Source organism: Leopardus geoffroyi, chromosome B4 (genome assembly GCF_018350155.1).
Source record: "Leopardus geoffroyi isolate Oge1 chromosome B4, O.geoffroyi_Oge1_pat1.0, whole genome shotgun sequence".
Classification (NCBI taxonomy): Eukaryota; Metazoa; Chordata; class Mammalia; order Carnivora; family Felidae; genus Leopardus; species Leopardus geoffroyi.
Genome location: NC_059341.1, coordinates 13374772 through 13388425, shown reverse-complemented (window position 1 = coordinate 13388425; position 13654 = coordinate 13374772). Strand labels below are relative to the sequence as shown.

At 43.8% G+C, this 13654-nt stretch overlaps 1 protein-coding gene across 5 annotated transcripts in view; it reads left to right on the top strand.

The window, feature by feature from the left end:
* Window positions 1–13654, top strand: part of FAM107B (family with sequence similarity 107 member B) — a 240552-nt gene that overhangs the window by 201544 nt on the left and 25354 nt on the right. Inside the window, exons 1-2 of one of the 5 annotated variants that reach the window (XM_045466408.1) lie at window positions 7047–7150; window positions 7870–7916. The exons of 3 other annotated variants lie outside the window; for them this stretch is intronic. The gene's annotated coding sequence lies outside the window, so the exon portion shown is untranslated. Of the gene's footprint in view, window positions 1–7037; window positions 7151–7869; window positions 7917–13654 lie in introns of those variants that run through there. One more of the 5 variants, XM_045466409.1, reaches the window with a different exon arrangement.

Here is a 13654-nt window from a genome sequence, read left to right as displayed (position 1 = left end):
TGATCACCTCAGACTTTTGAAAACCCCAAGGTGGCAATGAGGGGCTGCATTTCATGGCCAGGCTGTGGTATGCATTCCTTATGGGTCATAGGTCTTTTAGGAGTCACCCTATTTGTATTATAGCTGCAGATAGATAAAGAGCAGATTTCTCACTTTTCCTATTTTGGGGGAGATAGGGGAATGTGTGTGGCTTTGATAAGTCTGTCTCATGGAGGCTGACTGTGTTGCCCAGTGCATTGCATTGCATCGTGTGTGTGTGTGTGTGTGTGTAAAAAAGTCTCAGGTTTAGTTCAGACTGCCCTAGAACCTCCGATCTCTTGGTTCGGGGCTCATAGGTGATGAAACTGATCCTGAGGGGCACGAACATTTTCTGAATGCATGGAGCCTAAGGGATGGCAGACCCAGGAACAGGGCCTGGCATTTCTGAGGTTTGGACCTGTGCTCTTGTACCTGTGATGTTTAGTTAATTGTAGGGAAAAGGGGCAATGACAGATTTAGTAAGGAAATAATACACAATTATCCCAAGTCACGGAGTCGAATATTTCTGTCTCTGCAGTGAACCATTTTAAGAGAAAACAAAGTTTGTTTCTTGCTAATGAGGTGGAAATAGAACTTATCTTAAAATAATCACAAGAGGCAAAATAAAAGATTAAAGACAAAATCTAGGATACTTTGTATGTTTATCTTATAATCAGGCATTAAATTATAACTTCAGTAGGAGTGACATTAATGATTCTAAGCTCACAGTGTAGTCCTTCATTTCCTTAAAATAATAGGTGTATTAGTAAACTACTTTTGTTAGATAATATTATTTAATCTGGCAGTTAGTTTCATGGTTAATTTTTTGCCGGAGTCTGAAAACAAACTTTTTATCTCTTGAGATTATTAAATAGTTTTATAGTAACAATGTCTTGTTTTCTGAACATTCATAAATTCAGTTTATGTCATTTAGGGTTCTGGGTGCTTTTTTTCCAGGTGACACTGTTGGTTGCATTTCCCTTTGGTTTGACAAACTAGTGACATCTTAATTCTCAGAAGTTGGTTTTTATAATAGTGATAGAAGTATAAGGTGAAACAAAGAGGTAAAATGCTAACTCCTAGTCTGAGCAGGCATTGTCTGCTGTTGCTACAACAACAAATTTAGCGTCACGTTTGTAGCTGACTTGTTATACCATAGGAGCATACATACCTACACAGTTACTCTATATTTACTTTTAAAAATGGTCTGATTTCAGTAATCGGGTGATGGTGTATCATTGGCCTGTCTTTCAACAACTTGGTTAAATTAACTTGATTGTAGTACTGTGGTTATGTCCTTTGAACAGCCTGTCAGTGCCTCTGTTTACCCACCTTTTTTGTGTGAAGAACTGGAGGGGAGGGCATTTGCCAACTAACGTGGAAAGAAAGGAGAAGGTAACCCGATTTTGAAAAATTCTGTCGACACTTACTAGCTACTTGGTACGGGTACTTCCTGTTTCCAAAACCAATGTTAATGCAATCCTGCTTTGCATTGTGTGGTGGTTTATTGCCCTCAGCAGAATTCCTGGCATATTTGAGGCCCTGCCCTTTTATTTCTGCCAGATCCCCCAGCCACAACTGGCCTAGTCCATTCCACACCGGCACTACCCGCCTAGGCTCCCTCCTGCCTTCATGCTGTCCGTGGTAAAATGAGCATAACCCGGAGGATTGTTCCAGCACACTCCTGCTATGCTGTCTGAGTCCCAGCCTCTGTGGCTTTCAGCCTGTCACTGTCTTGGCTCTGAATTAAGCCTGACAACTTTGCTTGTCTTAGAAACGTTAGATACCCCCGCCTTCTTTCCTTCAGTAAATATACTCATGATCCAGGTTACCTTGCTCTACCCTCCAGTACATATTTCCTAAGGTCAGTGAAAGGTATTTGTGGGGGAGATGTGTCTGAGGGGGTGGGGCAGTGAGAGGGTAGAAGAAAAAGAGATAAAGTTTGTAACTCTGAACAGGTGAAGTCGGCTTGCGTGAGACACCCTGTGCCTTGTGCTGGGGCAGCTGTGTCACTGGATCTTGGTGGTGATGGGTCCTTATCTGACAGGCAGGAGGTGTTAATCCACACAGCGGCCCTGAGAGGGAAAGATAAGGAAACGTGGGGCTCAGAAGGCAACCCCCACGGAGGTTTTGGGATGAGTTGGGCTGTGTTTGAATTCTGGCCTTCCCATGACTCACTGTATGAGCATCGGCAAGTTTCCTAGTTTCTCTCTGGTCCTCCGAACCTGCCTCAGAGTTTTGTTGTGAAAATTCAGTGAGTTGGTGGGTGTGCACATTTAGGACTGTGCCCCGCCCACTGTTAATATTTATTGAGCAATTATTTTAAGTGTTTTTATTGTTGAACTAAGGTCACACAGCTAATGTGTGGTAGAGCTGGTTTGAGCTTCTCAGACTCTAGAGCTTAACCTCCTTCTGCTGTTCCCTACTGCCCTTACTGTTGCCTTTCCATCTTTGACCAGGAAGAGGAATAGATCAATTCTAGTTTCTCCCTTACATTTTCTGACCCGTTTCCTCTGTGGTGGGGCTAAATGGCCTTTGTTTGGTTCTGGGTCCCCGGGACTGCAGCCCTTCCTCTTACTCATTGTTGACTTTAGCTCCCTGTGTAGAATTTTGTTCTGCCTCTTAAGAGATTATGCAAATAGAATTACTGTTTTGGTATTAAGAAACATATTATCTGAGTTACACTGTCATTTTTAAAAAATAGGCAAATGACATTAAAGTATTGATGTACTATATAATTTTATTTGTGGGTAGAGAAATTATTGAAACTGCTTTTTATTTTATTAATTAATTTTAGTGGTTTATTATTTATTTTTGAGAGAGAGAGAGCGTGCACAAGCAGGGGAGGGGCAGTGAAGGGGACAGAGGATCCAGATCCAAGGCGGGCTCTGTGCTGACAGCAGTGAGCCCATGTGGGACTCGAACTCATGAACTGCAAGATCATGACCCGAGCCGAAGTCAGAAGCTCAGCTGACTGAGCCCCCCAGGTGTTCCTGAAACTGCTTTTTAAAAATATTTTAGAAAGTTGAGAAAATACAATACTTCCTCTATTGCCCATGTTCTGTCATAAGCAGGGAAAAAGGCTTACCTAACCGGGAACAGATAGAATTCTCTAAGTAATCTTTAGTTTGTCTTCCTTTACTCATTCACACACAGCGAGAAGGATGTGAAGTTGTTCTTTAGTGACTGGAGTCAGGATAAAGATTAGGTAGAAGAGAGGTGATGACTCTAGTATCAGTAATACTCTTCCAAATAAAATTTTGAAAAGGTAATGGATTTTAAGTGTTTTCTGTTTGGAAGGGATGATGACAGTTGGCATACAGCAGCTCATCCAATTTACATTTTCAGATGCCTTCTCTGGTCTTGAGAGTGCTGCTAAATTATTGTAGCAAGTTCACATAAATGAGTCAGGGCAGGATTTCTCAAGCTGCGTCCATTAGTGGGTCATGAAGTCAATTTAGTCGGTCACAACCAGCATTACAAAAAAATAAAACAGTGAAAACATCAGAGTGTACATCATATAGCAAAGGCAGTGTATTGCTTCTGGAAACTTCTACTTGAGCTGATTTTAGTGCGGGTGTTTATTGGGTTACTCTATAAAGAGGATTACAGACAGAAGTTTGAAAGCCATTGATTTGAGGTAGTTTAGAAAGTTTAACTTTAGAGCAAGACTGATAGTACATAGAAGGAAAATGCTTATAACTATCTTTAACATTGGTTTTTGTATATTGCTATCAGATGTAAAGAAATTTAAGAACGGTAACAGATCTTTTCTAGAACTAATATATTTTATTTAAACTTTCTTAAAAATTTCTTTATTTTTTAAAGTTTATTTTGAGAGAGAGAGAGTGAGTGAGCAGGGGAGGGGCAGAGAGAGAGGGAGCCTGTCAGTACAGAGCCTGATGTGGGGCTCTATCTCATGGACCCCGAGATCATGACCTAAGCCGATATCAAGAGTTAGATGTTAACTGACTGAGCCACCCAAGTGTTCCAAAACGTTTTTTTTTAAATGTTTATTTATTTTGAGACAGAGAAGAGGGGGAGGGAGAGAATTCCAAGCAGTCTCCTTACTGTCAGCTCAGAGCCCAACATGGAGCTTGATCTCACAAACCATGAGATCATGACCTGAGCTGAAATCAATAGTTGGATGCTTAACTGACTGAGCCTGCCAGGCGTCCCTAGTACTAATACATTTTATAAAGAGCAAATGAGGTTTATGACTTCATTTCTGAAGATTCATGGATAAAATTAGGAAAATAAGGTCATTAGTGTCCTTCCTAATATGTCACACGTACCATTGTGTTTACAGATTTTGTATTATAAACTGAATTTGAAATCTTAGCTAATTTTGGTCCCCAAAACTTGGAATCGTGTTCATTTTGACATTTGTAAGATTACAAACTTTATAAAGAGTTATTTATTTCCAGATTTTGAACCCTGAATTGCCTTGCAGAAATTTTGAAAAAATTACCTCATTTTTCATGGTCCTTTAGTATACTCAACTTTGAATACTTAATCTAAGTAGGTAAAGCTGTCCTATCCTTATTAAGCTTTTCAGATAAGTTTTTACCAACCCCCCCAAGGCATAAGGGAAGTTAGCTATCGTGATACATCTGTAGTTTCTTGATAATGATTTTATAATTGTTCTTCTGGAAGTGATTAATGATTTCCTTTATAACCAGCTGTAGGTAAAGGACAGGTTTTCATTGTGAATGTGATGATATGTCATTTGTCCTTGCCCTTCTCATTGCTACTATTCGTGTGGATTTAAAAACATACTGTTCAAATCAAGTTCTGAAGTTCTTGACAGGGGCTCTGAGAACTGGTGGGAGGTTTCTGGATGCTGAGTTCTTGAGCAATGAACCCTCTTGCAATGAGAGAAAGGAAAACATTTAAAACCTGGGCAACTTCAGGGAGAGAGAAGCAGAGTTCTCCATCTTATGTAGAACTAGTGTTGGGCAGAGCATTTACTGTTACCAGCCTGTCCTGTTCTTTTTCTTAATCAGTATTGCAGCTGTAGGATTTAAGTAGCTTGACGGTATGGCAGGGTTGGGGAAAACACCATTTGACTGTGGTATTATTAGGTAGTAATAGATTTGACTGAAATGCCAGAGTGAGTGATGGAGGATATATTAGTACTAGGGGGCTGGGGGGGGGGGGCGGTGTAGACAGTGGTAAGTGGTTTGAGTTTTGCATAGTTGCATGCGGGGGAAGAAGGTGTGATTTACCTTGAGAATTTACTTGAGGGTAGACACTACGAAGTAAATAGAGACTATTGCAGTAGTTATAAATTGGCCTTAAAAGCATTGTGTTTGAATGATGAACGGACTCTCTCAAGTTCTTTAGGATCTGGATTATGACTTAAGTATCTTTTTCTCACTACTAAAATTGATTATTTCTCTTAAGGGCTCTACTCCAGAAATACATGCATTATTGAAATCTTGAATATTTTCTAAAACAGCCTCTGGGGAGCTTGGGTGGCTCCGTCTGTTGGGCATCCGACTTCAGTTCAGGTCATGATCTCCCGGTTCATGGGTTCAAGCCCCGCTTCAGGCTCTGGGCTGATAGCTCAGAGCCTGGAGCCCGCTTTGGATTCAGTATCTCCCTCTTTCTCTGCCCCCCACCCCCCTTACGCTCTGTCTCTGTCTCTCTCTCTCTCTCAAAAATAAATATAATCATTAAAACAAAACAGTGAGCCTCCTTCCTATTCCAGTAAGACTAAAGGCCGTTACACTTTTTAGACATTGCGGCACCTAAGGTCTGCTCGTGTAAATGCTGGCCACTTGTTTTTAGGCTTTCATTTTCCTGTGTTCCTGGTTTGCCAAGGAGGTTGCTCTGATTTTTTCCCCATTCTCACTTTGAAAGCTTTCCTCTGCCTGTTAACCGTAGGCAGAGATAGTCAAGGCTTCGGAGTAGCCCTGTGGGAGACGCCGGGTGCCTGTGAGATGGGGTGACCGAAGTAGTGGCTTGTGGGAAGTAAGATGCTTTCTGGAGCTAGGGACACTGTGTTCTGTTTTCCTGTGACTCCGCCACAGCCGTGGGAAACGGTAAGGGCTGGGGTCTTAGAATGACAAGCTTCCGGAGGGAACTGAATTAATCCGCAGAGTTCAAGCAGAGCGAGTTAGGAGGCAGAGTAGTCTACTCCCTTGCTCCAGGGCCCACACCACACCCACTACTACTGTGTTTACATTTGAACCCTTGCCAAACTTCCCCCCCCAACCCCCGCTGCCCCCCAGTTTAAAAAGGGAGGTTTTATGTAGGGGGAAAAGCTAAGGATAAAAGGGTTTCCGTTAAAAAGTCTCCTGTCTTTGTTGCTTATTGCAGCTTTTACTCCTGATGCTGTGAGGGCTACACACTTCTAAGAAATTAGCGTTGCTGTGGTTTCCCTTTCAGCTTTGGAGCCCACGAGTGACCTCACCCAGAGGGGCCCAGCGAGCCTCTTGTCAGGATGTGTTCGCTCCGGCTGCCATAACAAAATACCACAGTCCGGGTTTCATAAAGGACAGACGTGTCTCTCACGGTTCTGGAGGCCGCAGGTCCAAGATCGGGTGCTGGCCGACTTGGTTCCTGGTGGGGACTCTCTTCCTGGCTTGCAGACGGCTGCCTTCTCACTGCCCTCACACAGTGGAGGAAGAGCGAGATCTGGTGTTTCTTCCTCTCACAAGGACGCTAATGTCATCATGGGGTCCCACCCTCATGACCTCACGGATGCCCTGCCTTCAGGTGCCATTATTCTGGGGGATAGGGCTTCACCATATGAATATGGGGGAGGGGACACATTCAGCCTATAACAGTCTTGTGTGTGACAGAATTGACTGTTCACGTGACAGACCTCGTGCTCCCCTCCCCCCTCCGCAATGCCGTCTTCCCGTTTTCCCAGTTTCCGTTGTCTCTGGTGATCACATGACCTCGTTCTGGCCAATCAGGAGCAGGGAGACCCCCAGGGGCTTCTGGGAGTGACCCCCCCCCCCTCCCCGACGGCGGGGGAGACTTCTGAGCGGGAGGCTTACCCAGCCGCGTCTCCTCCGGGAGCTGCCGTCTGGGGCTGCCGAGGCGGAGCGCCACAGTGAGAGCCCGGGTCCCCGAAGACGCCACTGAGCGTTGGAGCAGGCATCTGACGCCAGGTTCCTGTGTGAGTTACAGATGAGCGCCCCTGGTTTCAGCTGCTTTTAGTCGGGCGGCGTCCCGTGTGCCCCAGAGCGTCTGCACTGATGTGCGCGTAGCCCTCAGAGAGAACCTGGAGTCGGAAGGAAGTGGTCTTAGGAAGACCCTGCCTCTGAGACGTGCGTGCGCCCCTCGCCCTCCAGGTGTACGTACCCCACTGCCTTTGCGGCGTGTGTCTGTGTGTGCCTGTGTCCCCCGCCGGCTGCGAGCTCCAGACGGCGGCGAGCGCGGCCCCCTCCCTCTCCTCGGGGCCTGAGGCGAGGCCCACGCGTAGGAGGGATGGGGCGGAAGTACACGGGAGGAAACCCGGGACCCGGTCCTGCTGACAACAGGTGCTTTACTATTCCCGAAGGTCTTGGTTGTGGTGGCTTCGTTAACAAGACCGGCTGATGTTGTTCGCGGAAAGCCCAGGAGGTAACCTGAAGAGGCGCAAGTGGGAAAACAGGCTTTAATTCAAAGTACCTGGGCCACGTGCATAGCTGCTCTCGGGGGCTTAGTTCGAGCCAGACGATCCTCTCAAGAACCAGACGGGAGACGTGCCCCATTTTCCTTGTGGAAGCAGGAATCGAATAAAAGTCCACTTACATTCTTATAATTGTGGAACACTCTAACCATTCAGCAAAACACGTCATTGTAACGATTGTTTTTGGCCCGAAGTTCTCTCTCCCCGCCCCCTTATTTTTAAAGGTGAAAAATGAAGTTCTCCAGACAAACTCTATCAGCGAAAGGGTAAGGTGAGTGATCGGAAGCCAGGGCACGTTCTCCCATAGAAACAAATCTGTTGGACGCACATGTGGCCGAAATGTGGCAGACTGGAGATGAAAAGTTGGAGATGAAAATGATAGGATTACGGGCTGTCATTTTATCAGTAAGGAGGCAGACCCAGAAGAGTGATGTCGGGATTTATAGGTTTGTGGGCCTTTTATTTCAGGTTCTTTTTCCTCTACCACTTGTTACCGTAACTTATTAAGACAAAGCGTGTTGAATCCCATGAGCCAGCAACCACCAGGATTAGGTATAGTCCCATCAAAGTGGGTTCATTTAACTCGCTGATGTAGACAAATGTGGTCCAGTTGGGATTCTCTTGGAAAGCAGAGTTGGGTTTGTGCTTGAGCTGCATGTTTTGAAGGCGGGATTGGGAAATGGGGCCAGACCTGGGTTGGATGTGGTCAGGAAGCAGGCACAGTTCAGTGATGGGGTGTACCGACAACCCTTATTTAGGAGGCAGCACGTGAGTGTGGACTGAGAGCTGTCACTTAGGAAAAAGTTAGCAGTCCCACCTCTTAGTGAGATAAGAGGGAAGTCTTGTCCTGTTTCTGGTGGCGTTGTGGGCCTGTGTTCCATTCTGAGCATACTTTACGTTCTGCTGGCAGTATTGGGGACGGCTTATAAGGTTGGTCTTTAGTTTCTCCAGTTGTCAGTAGGGCAGATTTTCACTTCTCCAGTAGTTTTTTAAAAAATTTTATCCTAAATCCTGGTAGTTGATGAAGGGTGGGATTTGACAGAGGATGGGAAGGTAAATGGGGGTCTGAGCAGTCACTGGTGGTGGTTGTTGTTTACATTGTAGTTCACTGCTAATGTATCAGGTCAAAAAAAGGGTGGGGGGCAAACATAGTTTTCTCCTACCTTGAGAGGATTTTTTTTTTTTTTTTTTTAAATCACCACAATGAATTTGTACTTTTTTGAAATCTGGCAGGATACCAAAGGAGGTAGAGTCTTGGTGCCGTTATTAAAGCATACTTGTAATTTAAACATACCGTCTTTAATGATGCTATCCATTGATCAAGAGGTAGTGTTCATGGTGGTATTAGTGATTGTGCCAAATCAGTAGAAAATGAAGAAAATGAACTGAGAAAGTTGAGTAGAGTCGTCAGAAGTGAGAGAGCCAACGTGGAACACAGAGTGTGGACCAGTCAGATATTGGTTCTGGCCCAGGCATTGCCCCTTTCTCTGTGAGCTTCGCCAAGCCATTTTATTTTCCTGGGCCTCAGTTTCCTTATCTGTTAGTAATGAGGAAGTTGGAAAAATGGTCTCTCGTGCTCCTTTAAAGTTTTTGTCACTAAGTCCTTTTAAAGATAGTCTTCTCTTTTGAAATACTTGGTTAGTTGGTCCAAGTCATAAATTTTATGAAACTGTTATTCAGCTCTTGAAGACAGGAATATTTGAGGGCTTTGAAAACTAGAACAGCTGGACATTTTTTCTGTTCTGTGTAGTTTCCTTCCTCTCAGGAGTGATGAGGCCTACAACCATCTTCCCAGTCCGTTCCCTTTGTAGTTTCCTGAAATGAATGACCGAGGTGTTTCTTCCTTAGAAAATAATACACGATAAAAGTGCTGAGGGAGGTCTCTTTTATTTAGAAACTTGCAGTTTGGGAATAAAATCTGGTAGCATTTTTTTTTTCAAATTTGAATTTTGTGAATATAAGATAGCGTAATACAAAAATGTGTTATGTGTGAATTTTGAAATAACGCGGAAGCCAGAAGAGAAAAAGAAATTGATCGAAAGTTGCATAATTTCGTAAATGGTAAACCACGTGGTTTGTAAAGCGTGTGTATGGGATTGCCACGTAGCAGCTTCCTTTTAGCTGGTAACAGAAGGGCCTTCTATATTTATTTATTTATTTATTTATTTATTTATTTATTTTTTAACGTTTATTTTATTTTTGAGACAGAGAGAGACAGAGCATGAACAGGGGAGGGTCAGAGAGAGAGGGAGACACAGAATCTGAAACAGGCTCCAGGCTCTGAGCTGTCAGCACAGAGCCCGATGTGGGGCTCGAACTCACGGGCCGTGAGATCATGACCTGAGCCGAAGCCGGCCGCTTAACCGACTGAGCCACCCAGGCGCCCCAAGGGCCTTCTATATTTAGTCTGTATCGTGGTCAGCGTTGTCTGTCGCTGGTGGGCATTGAGGTTTCTGCCATTGTGGGCTGGTATTTAATGTAGAGATCTTTTTATAGCCTTCAAAGATGTCAGGCAGGTGCTCACCACGAAGTATGTTAATGGAGGTGCCAGTGATGGTGTCAAAACACCCCCACTCCGGTCAGGAGCTTTTTGTAGCAGAAGTGCTAAAACACAACGAAGAAGAAAAACCAGTAGGTGGGATGCATCAGGCTGTTAATTTAAGGGAAGGAACACTGTGCACACTTCCAAGTATGAGTTCACCTGGGGAGGCACTAGAGCAAAGTGGTTCAAAAGCATGGACTCTGGAGGTAGCTGTGTGATGCTTCCACTTACTAGCCTTTTAGCCTTAGGTGAATTAGCTAGCTTCGGTGCGCCTCAGTGTCTCCATCCCTCCAACAGGGGGAATTTCAGTATCTTACCCCAAAGGTTGTGTGGCACATAGTGAGCAGGAAAGCATAGACTGCTGGGCCTGCCTGCAGCTGTCCTGATTTAGTCTCTCAAAGACTGGGCATTTGCATTTAGCAAGTTCCCTGGTGGTGCTGATACATCTGATCCTTGCACTACACTTTGAGTAGCTCTTGTACACGCAGACGGGCATACTAGAAAAGAGGAGGCATACTGTTTTGGAGCCTGATATTTTTTTCCTATTTGATATATTGTGAATATTTCCAATTTTATTGTGTATTCTAAAAATATGATGTTTAAGTCCGTTAAGTCCATTATCCCATTATTAGATATTTAAGTAGTTTCATTTTTAAGTTGATTTCTTTATTTTGAGAGAGAGCGAGAGAGAGCACGAGTGAGTGGAGGGAGGGACAGAGAGAGAGGGAGGGAGAGAGTCTCCAGTGGGCTCTGAGCCCGATGAGGGGCTTTAATCTCACAAACTGAGAGATCATGACCTGAGCTGAAATCAAGAGTCAGATGCTTAACCAACTGAACCATTCAGGTGTCCCAGGTGGTTTCAAGGTTTGTTTGTTTATTTGTTTTTTTTGCTATCATAGATCATAGATAAATATTCTTATACATTCTTGTCTACATCTCTGATTATTATCTTGGAGTAAATTTCTAGAAGTGAAATTATCAGGTTCCAGCGTGTCTTTGTGTTAAAGCCTTTGCCACAGACTGCCAACAAATTCTTCAGAAAGGCTGCTTCTTCAGCAGCACAAGTTTATCTTCTTACAAGTGGTCCATGAGAGTAGATGCTGGTTTTCTAAATGTAGGGGAATGAGGAGAAAAAACTGTTAATAACTTTATAAAAGTCATAGGTATTTGGGATTTGGTGAGAATAAGCAAGAAGAATATCTGTGGATTTATAGAGAAGTCAAAGACGTGTTAAGAGAAACTAGCTGGTAGGGGGAGTAAGGTCAACTGTGGCATGATTCCACTGTTGTTTTTAGGGGTCAGACTTGAATTTATTCATTTATGGTACAATACGTACTTGATATAGGAGACTTTATGCAAAGAGGAATAGTTTTTCATTTTTATTTATCCTGTATGGTATAGGTCTCTTTCTTCACTGTGATATTTCAGAGCCCCCCCCCCCCCCCCCCGCCCCGATTTGGAGTTTGGTCTAATAAAGTCTGGCCCATGCTCCATTCCTATGTGGACCTCTCTAGCCCTGGGCCAGGCAGTTGAGACTCTTATAGGCGCACTTGGGGTGAAGGTGGCTGCATCCGGGGAAATTCAGTATCACTAGCAGAAAACCTACTCACTGTGGATTGCATGTGGAGAAGTGCATGGTTCTGAGGATCAAGGGTGAGCCAGAGTGGAGGCCAAAGTGGGGTACGTGAGGAATATCACAGGAGCAGCTTCTCGTGTCCATCTGGCTGTAATGATGGGGCCAACCTCTGCAGCTCTTGGCTCTAAGCTCCTGTGGTTTAGAGCAACCGATAAGCCGAACTCTTCCGTATTATCAGAATGTTAGAACTAGTAAGGGATCTCAAGGGTCATCTGGTCCAGCCTTCTCTTTTTACAGATAAGGAAGTTAAATAATTTATTATTTTCAATTAAACTTCACCTCATAAGTATTTAAAATCAGATAGTCAGCCTTGGAACAGAATTGGCTGGTTATTCTTTCCTTGTTCTGGAAGATCTGTTTTTGAGAACTGAAGTGGCTGAAGGGTAGACAATAAAGCAGATGGCGGGGTGGGGGTTGGTGACTGCAGTCCTGTTGCTCAGCCCCAGGACACTGAACTGATTGAGAGTCCAACGTGCACTGCCCCTGAGTCAGGGAACTTCACTTGTGCCTCTCTTCAGATCTGAACAGTGTTGTATGGTCCCTGAGGGCTTCAAAGTAACCTTGGCTGTAGGGTAGCTCTCTGTACCAGTTCCATGTTTTCCAGGATTTACACAAAACTAGTTTTCTTTGTGCAATTCAAAACAGTGGTTTTCTTTTTTCCCCTTTAGTAAACACATGTGTCAAATGCTTCTTTTTAAAAACAACAGCTGCTGTGAACACAAGCTGTGCCTTCTACCACTGGGTGACACTGTTAGACCACAGAGGAGTCTTCTCTGGTAAAAGCAGGTCCTTGAACTTCAGATCTCATCAAGCTGCTTTATGTAGGAGAGAGAGAAGCTCTGAGTCACTTAATGGTCATGTATCAAATGTTACTTGATAAGTGTAATTTATCTGTCTAAGGCAATTTTAAGGCCAATGACTTTAAGGTAATTAATTATTAAAGAAATCTGTTAATTGGACAGCATTTCAGTTGCTTAGAGGTTTGTGCACATTAATGGGCTGCATATTAATGAAGTACTAATTGCTTTTTGGGAATATTTATGCAAGCGGATGTATTTAATATTTATTTTTCACCAGACAACAATTTGAGTTAGCTTTCTGTGGCAAAAGACTTATTTTTTACACACAGCATTTGATGTCGTGGGCTTTTAGTGAGCATTTTATTGGGTCATCTTGTTCAAGAGGGAGGATAATCTTCTGAGTTAGGAAAATGTCTGCTGGACATTTGGTTCCCTGTACTGATCTTTATTTATTTATTTATTTATTATTTTTAAAAAAAAAAATTTTTTTTTTTCAACGTTTATTTATTTTTGGGACAGAGAGAGACAGAGCATGAACGGGGGAGGGGCAGAGAGAGAGGGAGACACAGAATCGGAAACAGGCTCCAGGCTCTGAGCCATCAGCCCAGAGCCCGACGCGGGGCTCAAACTCACGGACCGCGAGATCGTGACCTGGCTGAAGTCGGACGCTCAACCGACTGCGCCACCCAGGTGCCCCTGTACTGATCTTTATTGAGAGAAGAGACTTCAGTCTAACTCATTCTGTGCTCCTTCAACATAAGATGAGGACAGAGAATTTGTTTAAAGTAAGGGTTGACCTCCCCTCCACCCTCTGTTTTTGCCCCTTTTTTGCAAATCTGAGCTCTGTACTTGCTGCATATCACCTGGCTGATTTTAGTTGAACGATATATGGAAAGCACACAGAGATGTTTCTGAAGATGACAAATAAGTAAAAGTCAGGTTTCCCCTTTGTGAGCTTAATGTGAGGGGAAGAAAACTTCAAATACAGTTTTAATAGAAGTAGGCTTAAGTAGCCTCAGAGAAGTAGGAAC